Genomic DNA, 12105 nt, shown 5'->3' with positions numbered 1-12105 from the left:
CGAAACACATTGTGGTAAATTACTTCATAAGTATAAAACACCCGCAGCGAATATGGCTATGTTACTGTAATTTGGTTTGATAATTGGATGCATTACACTAAAAATGATGGTGTATTATCCTGGCCGGAAGATGGGTCATTTAATATGAAAGTTTTGAGAAATATGAGAGGAAAAATGATGGATCTTGTGCCGAAACCTAGACCTAGACAGTTTGAGGCACTGGTTGAATGGGAGGTTGAGATGATGGAACTTGAGCATGAAAGCAAATGTTTAGCATCTAGAAATTCAAAGTATATTTTAAATAGAGAAACACATGAGGACAAAGTGAGATGCTGGAGAAAGGCAGACATGTATGATGGTTTGTACCCAGTGAGAATAATGATTACTGAAGATCTGGAACAAAAGAAAGCTGGAAAAAGACTTGATGAGGAATTAGATGATGCGGTTTTAGAAGACATTTATGCTACTAAACGCAAACCGCCACCTTATCAAGCAGGTTCTCAATCTACCCCGAGAGTTTCTACAGGAAATTCTCCAAGTGCACCTCCTAGAGAAGCAGAGGAAGGCTCTCCTAGATTTTTAAAATTACCTGAAAGAGTAGGGTCAGTAAATAATTTTAGTACTGCTAGAGAAAATAGATTTCCCCAACAGGTAAACAATTTTGTGAGAAATCAGGAAAGAATACTTGCCGACATGCCAGAAATTTCCAGTTACAATAAAGCAAAGGAAGATTTAATTCAACAATTGACAAAAAGCATGGAAGCAGTGACAGTACCAGTAACTATTGGTCCTGTTGTACTGGTTTTTGATCAGGGAGATAATAGACATTCAGCTGTGACAGTTCCATTAAATGCAGAAATTCAAAAAGTAGCTGAGAGATTTTATTCAGAACTTTCAGAGATTCATAGAGAAAAATCTATGATGCCAAATTTAACTTTAAATGGAAGTTTGTCAGGTTCGCAAACACCATCTGTGGCAAAATCAGATTCAGGTCTAAACAGAATAGATTTAACCCAAAATGCATCCCCTGAAGCTCCTGATTATAAAAAACTTGATGTTGCAAAATTAAAGGCTGATTTAGAAGAATTAATCATTGGCACAATTGGTACTGACAATTTGAAGTTGTATCAGGATGATGAATTGCTTTTTATTTGTAAAAGTATTCAGTGGAAAACAAAAAACAGGTATGAACAATTAGAAGAAATGGCTGCTGAATTAGAAATTGATTTGAGTAAACAGAAACATTTACAGAAACACTACAGAGTGGATTTTTCTGAAAGAGATATTGATAATCTCAATGCTGCTGGAAGAATGGCTCATATAAAAGAATTAATGAGTTTTCTCAGAAAATTAGGTGAATTAGGTAAATGGAGAATAAAATGGTCAAAGAATAAAGAACAGGATAAGAGATTAAGAAACGAAGTGGTTTCATAATTTCCAATGAGGGAAATAGCAGGAGGAGGGTATGTGCATGTTCCTTGGTCCAGACAGGATATTCTTCTGTTTACCAATGATTTCCCACGATTGAGAGAAAAGCCAGTTGAGTGGTATCGACAGGTGGACAGATTTATAAAAGTGTCAAAAGTTCTGTGGATTGATCTGGATGGATTCTTTGACATTGTTGTCCCATCAGATCTTTGGACAGAATGTAACATTTCTGTGGATTGGCCAAAAGAAGAACCTCCCCGAGACCCGGTCACAGGTGCCCCAGCAAAATATGTCATGGATATTTATAATAAAGTAATTTATTGGCTGAAAGGGAAAATTCCCCCGAAGGAAGTAGATTGGGTTAAAATTGACAGAACAAACCAGGAACCAAAAGAATCGGTTCATTCATTTTATGAAAGGTTACTGTTAGTCTTCAAACAGTACAGTGGCTACGAAAAATTAAGTGAAAAAGACATGAGCCACTTTATTTACAGATTTGTTTATGGCCTGAGACCTGAAATTGGTGACATGATTAGAAATGGGATTGTGTGTTGGCAATCACTTTCAGTTGATGACACCCAGAGAAAGGCAAAATATTGCAGTGATGAGATAGATGCAAAACAGAAAAATCTCAAGGAAAAGGCGATGTGGGCACAAGTGAAGGTAGCAGAGCAGCAACAACAGCAGTTGGCTTCTATGCAGCAGCAGAATCAAGGAAAATTCAAGAATAATTTCAATAATAATAATAAGCCAAAATTTAATGTAAATGTTGAAGAGCTAAAACAAAAGCTCCCATGTTTTAATTGCGGCGAAATTGGACACTGGAAACGAGAGTGTAAAAACCCGCCCAGAAACTTTAAAAATAATTCATTGAATCCACAGGTGCAGTGTGAGTTAAATTAGCAGCAACAGCTACAGCAACAGTTAAACAAGTTAAGTCAGCAGCGACAGCTACAGCGACAGATAGCAAATCAGCAGAGCCAGATTCAGCAAAGCCAGATACAGCAAAGCCAAATTCAGCAAAGTCAGGTACCACAAGCACCATTCCCTAATAGCGCTAATGCTCAGAGATTTTCACCTGAAACAGGTCTCTGTGGAGGTCATTTGGTAAATAATGTGTCAAAAGTTAACATGTCAAATGCTTCTCAATTTTGGCTAAAAGACAAAGAAGAGAGTGATTCTTCAGAAGATTACACATGACGGTGCCTGAGAGAGGAAGAAGAGTGTGTGCTTGGACCCACTCTTGAGGTAGATCAGTCTGGTCCATTTGTTAATGGGAAAGTGAATGATAAGGATATTACTTTTCTTGTGGACACAAGTGCTACCCGTTCTACTGTTAGATCAGCGGAAATAGAGAACCTTCCTCTTTTTGGTGAAACAATCCAAGTTGTAGGTGTAGCTAATCAGCAAATTAAAACAAGTTTAACAGAACCAGTTAAAGTGGAAATAGGGAACTATAAAGATGAACACAGATTTCTAGTTTGTGACAGCAGTCCTGTGAATCTCTTGGGTCGTGTTTTATTATGCAAAATGAATTGCAAAATATATTGCTCACCAGATGGTATTGAAATGCAGACATCAGAAGAAGATGGGCTTTATAAATTGACAATGTTGATGGTTGATGAAGAAAAAACATTACTGTTTCCTGTTTTTGATAAAAATGATCTGCCAGAAGAGCTCAAAAAGCCAGTTAATCCAGCAATTTGGGATTTAACAGGAAATGACATGGGTCTTATGAAAAATGTAGATCCAGTAAAGATCACTGTAAAGCAGGGAATAGATTTTCCAAATGTTCCTCAATACAAAATGAAAGCTGAGACAATTGAGGGTGTTGTTCCAGTGATTGAAAAATTCATAAGTCAAGGTGTGCTAAAAGAAATTGAGAGCAGCCCATGTAATTCACCGATTATGGGTATTAAAAAGCCAAACGGAACATATAGAATTGTTCAGGACCTGAGAAAAATTAATCAGATTGTTGTTCCATGTTGCCCAATTGTTCCAAACCCTGCGGTAATTCTTTACCAGATTCCGCATGATTCAGAATGGTACACGGTCATTGACCTGTGCAATGCATTCTTTACGGTTCCATTACATCCAGAAAGCCAGCAAATTGTTGCTTTCAGGTTCCAGAATCGCATCCTAGCATGGTGTTGTATCCCACAAGAGTCCATCTATCTTTAATCAGTTGTTAAAAAAGTCTCTGGAAGATCTGATATTGCCTGGTAATTACACACTGCTGCAGTACATTGACGATTTGCTCGTGGCAGCAAAAACACGAGAAAATTGTGTTACTGATACCATTACTCTTTTGAATCGTTTGGCAGATGAGGGACATAAAGTGTCACCTGCAAAATTGCAGTTTTGCAAACAAGAGGCAAAGTATCTTGGTCACAGAATTGCTAAAGGAACAAGAAAAGTGACAGTTGAAAGAATTAAAATGATTCGAGCAATTCAGCCACCGACAACACAAAGACAGGTCAGAATGTTTCTGGGAATGGTTGGTTACTGTCGACAATGGATTAGTGGATTTTCAGTAATTGCAAAGCCACTTCAGAGACTAACAAAAGCAGACATAAAAGATCCAATTAGATTGTCAAAAATTGAACTGGAAGCTTTTGAACAATTAAAAAAGAGCTTATGTGAAGCTCCAGCTCTGGGGATGCCAGACTATGAAAAAGAATTTGAACTATACTGCAGCGAAAGGGAAGGATGTGCATTGTCCGTGTTGATTCAGAGACATGGTAAGTTGAGAAAGCCAATTGCATAATTCTCAGCTGTTTTGGATCCTGTTGCAAAAGCTTTGCCAGGTTGCTTAAAAGCAGTGGCTGCAGCAAGTGTAAGTCTTTAACAGAGTGAGGGTATCATTATGGGATTTCCTGTAAAAGTATATGTACCTCATTCAGTTGAAATACTTCTTACCAGAAGCAAAACCCAACATTTGACAAGTAGTAGATAGACAAAATATTAGAAAACTATTTTGGGATCAGATAACGTATCAATTGCGAGATGTGTGAACCTGAATCCTTCCACATTGTTGCCAGATGGAGTCGTTACTGAGGTAAATAATGAAAATGACATTGATCATGAATGCCTGGATGTTGTAGACTATTGCACAAAACCATGTCAGGACATAAAAGATGTTCCTTTGCCTGAATCAGACATAGTGTATTTTGTGGATGGGTCTTGCTTGAGAAATGATGAAGGGATTCTGAGAGCAGCATATTCTGTGTGCACAGTTTCAGATGTTGTTGAAGGTTCACCTCTTGATGGTATTCGTTGTGCTCAAATTGCAGAGTTAATTGGTCTAATTCGAGCCTGTGAAAATGCAGCTGGTCAAAGGGTAACCATAGTGACTGATAGTCAGTATGGATATGGCGTAGTTCATGATTATGGACAGCTGTGGTCTCAAAGAGTTTATTTGACCTCTGCGGGTACGCCAATCAGAAATGCAAAATTGATCAAGAGATTGATCGATGGCATTCAGTTACCAGAACAAATTGCTGTTGTCAAATGTGCAGCTCACAAGAAAGGTGATGATTACATCACTAAAGGAAATGCATACGCAGACGAAATTGCAAAGTACTGCTCAAAGAATAATTATTCAATCAATCGGGAAAAAGACAAAAGTCACACGTTGAATTCTCTCATGCTAATCTCTGTAGTTGAAACATGGCAAGAGGTAAAAGAATTACAGGATGAGGCAAATGATGAAGAGAAAAACACATGGTTAAAAATGGAATGTAGACAGCGAGAGGAAGATGGAATTTGGGTTTACAAGGATGGAAGGCCTGTAATGCCAGACTGCATGATTGCTGACATGGCACGGATGTACCATGGTCCAGGGCATTTAGGGAGAGATTCTATGATTAGACTATTCAGAGAAACATGGTTCAGTCCAAAATTCAGAATCATTGCAGAGTCACTTTGCCAAAGATGTTTGACCTGCCAACAGATGAATCCAAACAGGAAAACTGTTGTAAGCATGGGAACCATAGGACGGGAGGGTGGTCCTTTTACCAGATTACAGATGGATTTCATTGAGATGCCGATGCACAACAGGCTAAAATATGTATTAGTATTTGTTTGTCTGTTTTCAAGATGGGTGGAAGCTTTCCCAACTCGTCACAATGACTCAGTCACTGTGGCAAAATTGCTTTTGAGGGAGATCATACCTAGGTACGGATTTACAGTGACCATTGAAAGTGATTGTGGAACCCATTTTGAAAACAGATTAATGAAACTGATTTGTGAAGCTTTGAACATTGAACAAAAATTGCATTGTGCTTGGAGACCAGAAGCATCAGGTGTTGTTGAACAATTAAATGGAACTATCAAGAATAGAATTTCAAAAATGTGTCTAGCCACAGGAGTGAAGTAGACAGATGCACTATCACTTGTTCTAATGTCATTAAGAAGTACTCCTGAGAAAAAGACAGGCCTTAGCCCCCATGACATTGTAATGGGTAGAGTAATGAGGCAAGCATTTGTTCCAGTTGGCAAATTGTTGAGTATTAATGATAGTGCAATCATTTAATATTGCCAAAATCGCTCTGACGTAGTAAATTCTATATTTCATCAGGTGGGAAACGATGTAATATCAAAGGAGAAAGTCCAAGTCCATGATTTGTTACCCGGAGACTGGGTTGGGAGTAAAGTCCATCGGAGAAGAAACTGTTTAGTACCAAGGTAGCAGAAAGCAAGACAAGTGATTTTGGTCACAACGAATGCTATCAAGTGCAAAGGGCTGAAAAGGTGGGTGCATGCGAGCCATTCAATTCGTGTACCACCTCCTGAGAATCCTGATGAAGACAGTGAAGTGACAACTGATTCAGATTCAGAAGGAGATCCAGAAAATCCCGAGTCTGATGATCAGCAAGAAAATCAACATCAAGAAAATCTAGATGAGAATCAGAACTTGAATCAAGAAGATCTGAATATTGAAGCTCGAGGTGTTGATGAAGACCTGCTAGATAAAGAATCTCAAAAAGAAAAGGGAGATTCAGAAGCAGAAGATTCTGAGCAAGACGAAAATCTAATCCAGGAAAATATTGAAAAGCAAAGAAGTAACTCTGTGTACAGGAGCAAAAAGCCTGAAACTGGGAAGCTGAAGGTGATTCCTGAAGAAGAGGAAGAATTACCAAGTACCAGTAAGGATATTGTTCCTAATGGAGTGAAGCTGCCGGGTAAAGTAGTTCCTAGGTACAGATTTGAAGTTTCAGATACAGACACTGATGAAACTGATGAAGAATCTGAAATAAGGAAATTTAGAAAAGGAGCTTGGAAAGCTGAATGTAATGAAAGTGTGCCAAAGAAAAAGATCTTGAGGAAAGGAGATATTTGGCTTGAAGATAATTTGAAATTTAAACTGGTGAAGAAATCAAAAGAGCAAATAAATGAAGTTTCTAGTCAGGGAGGTGACTCTGAAAAGAAAAACGAGAGTAAAAAAATTGAAGTGATTTCTCGTAAGACAAAAAGAGTAATTAAGCCAAATCAAAAGTATAAGTCTCCAGAGTGGACCTATATAATAATACCACCAATTGTAGAGGTGGAAACCAGTAGTCAGGAAAATTTGGAAGAGCTCCGTGACAAAGACTGAGGTTGTTTAAATTCTAGATAAGGGTCTTTGTTTCCTGGCATAAGGCTGAAGAAAATGTGTTAGGTGACCTTAGGTCGAAGAAATTGTGTTTAGTTGAAAGCACACTGTGACACAAGGTCGAAGAAAAGCTGCTTAGGGTTTTATTCTAAAAAATAAAAAATTAAAAGGGGGTATAGCTTGTTTATTTACATTATTATTCACATTATTTTATTTTTTTGTTTTTCAAATCATTTTTCAGAATGCCTAGATCAGATACTTCTAGGTGTTCAATACTAAGATTTGTGTGGTTTTATTAATTCTAGTTTGGTTAATATTAGCTGTAGTTTATCCTTTTGATGTTAATAAGCAAAAACCTAAGACAAACATAACAAGTAAGGTAGAGTCAAAACATGAGAAACATGCTGGTAAATCTAGCAGAGTTATTGGACATGATCCAGAGATTCATCAAGACAGATCTGTTGGAGATTTCTCAAGTAATTCATTTTCAAGGCTTCTGTCTGAATAAGTAATGAATGTTAAAGACTGTTATGTTTGTGTGAAACTGCCTGCTTCTGTTTCAGAGGGGGTGACTTATAATATGTTACCTCTCACTTATGGCATTACTTGCAGTGTAATTGCTAGCCTGTTTTATCAAACTGGTCGTCTGGAATATTATTATTCAGACTTTGATGAGGTTTTTGCAAATCTCAAAGTTGTAAATAGCTTGAACAAAGTAAAACCTGCGAAACAGATGAGGGAATTCTTTTTAGTTACCAATGAACTCAATTATGAGTATGCTTATAGAAATAATTTAACATGTAAAATGAGAGCAGAAGAAAAGAATTTCCTGAACATGGTTGAGGAGAGAAGGGCTGTTTATAAAAGAAATGAGATGCTTAAACATGCTAAGTCCAAGTACTGGCAAATGGAGGATGCTAAATTAAATGGTGTTAACACAAATACTGCTATTCACATAGATGAACCAGTTAGTGGTAAATTTTGCATTAGGAGAGATAATACAGTTTATGATAATTATTTTGTAGGTGCTAGTCAGTGTGAGGATACTTATCGCATCATAGGGGGATGGGGATTTAAGGGTGGTAAGGATCCAATTTTTCCTGGAATTTATTTTATTTGTGGCAATACAGCATATTTTAGCCTCCCAGACCATTGGTACGGGACATGCTATCTTGGCTTAGTTTTTCCAAAATTTTTTCATGTTGACAGAAATGAAAAGGGTACTTTTGAATTTGGTGAACACCTGAACCTGAATAGGTACAAAAGAGAAAGTTTTACAGAAGTCCTGGGAGACATTTTTGGTGCTGTAATTCCAATGGTAGGAATTACCATGAATTCAATCAAAATCAGAAAGGTTTCTACAATTGTAGATAGGTTGTCAACAGATACTGCAAGTGGTTTCCAATTAGTCAATACAGAACTTGTTGCTACCAGAAGTATGGTTATGCAGAATCGTCTTGCATTAGACATTCTGCTTGCAAAAGAGGGAGGAGTTTGTAGGGTCTTACATGTCCAACATTGCTGTACTTACATTCCTGACAAGAGTCGGAATATAGAGTCGCTTATCAAGAACATTACTGAGTTTCATGAGGAAATAGAACCCATGGAAGAAGAAAGTTTCACAGAACGAATAGGCAAAAGAATGGAGGCTATAAAAGAGTGGTTTTCAGAAGTTGGAGGCTCCATCATTGGCAAAGTGCTCTATCCAGTAATTGTCATCATTATAATGATAATGCTGCTAAAAATTAGCTGTAAGATTCACAAGAGGAAGAAGCATCAAAAAGAAAAGAGGAGGATTTTCAAACTCAGAAAAGAACAGGAGAAAGAATATGAGTTAGAAGAAATGCGAAGGGCTCAGTTTGAAAGAGATGATTAGAGAGCAGAAACAGGGGTTTAGGGAGACTAATATCGAGAGAATTCAAAATGTGACGTCTCTAAATTGGGTGAAAAATTTCCTGAAATTTTTGGGTGTTGTTTGGTGATTTTAAAATCACCAGATGAGGGAGTTGATGGAGCGAGCTTCAGAAATTATTTTATTCTGACTCGTGAAGTTTATTCCCTGTAACATGAATTAATCTATTAATGAATTGTTGTATGTTTTGTTTTTACTAATTCAACTTAGAGTAAGATTGCACACACACAAACACGCGGGTTTAACCATATGTGCTCTTGTTGCATTTGCGAGTTTGTCATGTAACACATGATTAATATTGTTTTGTTTGTCCTGTTCGTCCTATTGTCCTTGTCACTATTAATATGCGGCTGATCCTTTTTGGTATGTGTTTTTATTATATGTGCTTATGTGTTTGTCTTAAGTCGTGACTATCTGTTTGTGTATTATTCGATCATCATTTTACTCTTTCAGATACTTAAAGACTTCAGCTGAACATTATGAAGAATGGTAGATATTAAATGTGCTGCTTTATTTGTTTGCTTCTGCTAGTTGTCATTTATTAATGGGATTAATTATTAGCAATGGTAGGGTGGGTAACAGAAGGGTTTATTTTACTTAAATTAATCATTCTTTTGTGTTTGTTTAAATACTAGCCCGAGAGAAAGGCCTGAGGCCTAGTTTTGGAGAATGATGGTTAGCCTGTACGTGAGCAGAGCCAAGGACAGTCGTATTGGAACTCTTCCATGAAAGCTATTCTTTTGAATGAACTGTGGCTTAAACAAAACAGACTTGTGCATCATGTGCTCTGGATGTTATTTCTACAAGGCCAAGGAAGTGACAAAGATTGTTTTGCCGAGCTCTGGAGGAAATCAGTGAAACAACTTTTAAAACTGTAGCGAGTCCTCGAAAGCCGGAGTCGCTTCATGCCAATGAACAATGATGAAGTGACGTCGTCACTCTGGAAAGAGGTGGTTTTGGTGGTCTGACAGTCAGCAACCAATCAGGGTGCTGAGAATTATTAAAACATATCATTTAGTTAGATTAGCAAGTAAGAAAGGTATAAAAATTAGGCCTCTTGAGGGGAGCGGAGCTGACTGTTTCCTGATGGCGAAGTGCTGTCCGTTTTTCTTTGGACATAGTAGGCTGTTTCCTTTTCAGGTCAGATAGCTAACATACGGAATGGGGTTGATGTTTTCTTTATTTCATTTTTCAATGCAAATTTGAAGCGCCAGACCTTTGAGCCAATGATGTAATGATTAAAAACTGATTTAATAAAAATGCTTGAATTTAATAAAATGAGCTAATAAAGTTTATGAAACTTTGAAAATTTAACAATAAAGACTTTAAAACGTCAAGGTAGACTTGATTTTTGAGTTGTTACTATTAGCATATCCGTTGGCCTCAGTGGTCTAATTAATGTTTCTTTGATAAATTTATGAATTCATATGTTACACTGCAGTTGTAAATATGTAAATATGAGTTTGATAGTGTGATTAATTAGGCCACATGATTCAGCTTCATGATTTTCTGTCTTGGTGCATGGGCCTAGTTATTAATTAGTTTGTGAGTATTAGGTAGTGAATGCTGACGCTTATGAGACAGAATTTCTATAGTGACGCTGGATTAGTGTGTTGCCCAGATTTGGGGATTTGATGGGAGGATCGAATCAGGGTTTATGCGGATGATCCTGTTTCTTTACCAGCCCTAGCTCACAGGCCCTTATGTTGACCCTGTATGGTGGATTATCCATACTCTGGGTGAACTGGTTTAAATTCCATCTGGTTCTATTGTGTAAATGTGTAAATGTACAGGAATTTATATAGCGCAAATCACCAAGCGGTTTCTAAGCGCTTGCTTAGGGAACCCATCCTGGTATTCCCCTGTGAGATAACCCCGGCAGGGTAGCCGCATGGTGAAAGCCAGGCATCCCGCCGCAAGGGGCCGTTGTGGAGATTAAGCAAGCTATTGCCCAGAGTTGCAGAGTGTGAACCCGTGAATCGAGTAGGCACCGGAGCGAGAATTATCGAGTCCATGGACATTTTAGGACTCAAGACCCCGCCGAGCCGGGAATTGAACCCTGGTCCCGGGCTGACCTCTGCTTCCAGGTCTGCCTCCTCTAACCAGTGAGCCACACTTCTCCACTATTGATGGGGGATAGTTACACAATGAATTGGCAACTGTAGATGCCAATAAGCAGACTCAGGGCCTGAATCACAAAGGCAACCTTACACTTTTGTGTAAGTTTACTATTTTTTTTTAATTCACAACTATGAGTTGAGAGTAATTTTATGACTGCAGAGACTCCACAGTAGGGGCAGAGAACTCTGCACATGAATGCCTGTCACCAAAGGTCAATGGCATTTCACCAGAATATTTGACATGTTTCAAGCAGGTGAAGACATCAGGTGAAGCAACGGAGAAATCAGCACAGTAAGTTGTTCCACAAAATATTTGAATTCCCCTCAATTGCATCTGACCAGATATACCTAGACTTTTGGTAATGGTTATTTTGGGTGGGAGGAGTGAAAGAGGTCCATTTCTAATGAGGGGTCAAGTTTAACATGTATTCTTCTAGGACACTGGTGTCAGGAGAAGAGACAATCACAGAGCCTGTACATTTTCTCATGGTTGGGGTAGTTAGATATCTATATAATGGTCAAATGAATGACTGTATGAAAATGATTTTTTAAGGTCTTTTCTATTCTATTTTTGGTGTTCCTATGACAACAGAAAGCAGACAGATTGTGGCCCCAATTCTCCATTGAATCTCCTCTGATTGATCAATTTTCACTGACCAGAGCAAATCATTTATGGTGTGGGTCATCTCTTTTGCGAAATTTTTTAGTTAACTCTGTCACCTATTCGAAAAGGCCTTATGTGTTGTATATATGTAGCCTTCAACTGTAATATTGATTATACTCTGAACAAGATTAGTGCTTTCACAGCTTTAGATGTACTTGTTTGTCTCCCAAGACTGATACATGATGTTTACAGATTGATCTCTAATTTGACAAATGTGTGGAACTGGGTAGATCAATGTAATATTCTCAAAATGTACTCCAGTCTTTGGAGACCTGTAGAGAGAAACCCTACTTCAGTCATCAGATCACTCTTTTGTACATATATCTGGCTAAAGTCTTGACCTGTAGAATGAAATAAACCACAGAATGCTCTGGGTATTGGCGTATTT

This window comes from Lissotriton vulgaris, chromosome 3_1 (assembly GCF_964263255.1).
Source record: "Lissotriton vulgaris chromosome 3_1, aLisVul1.2, whole genome shotgun sequence".
NCBI classification, from domain to species: Eukaryota; Metazoa; Chordata; class Amphibia; order Caudata; family Salamandridae; genus Lissotriton; species Lissotriton vulgaris.
Note: the sequence above shows the minus strand (reverse complement) of the source record.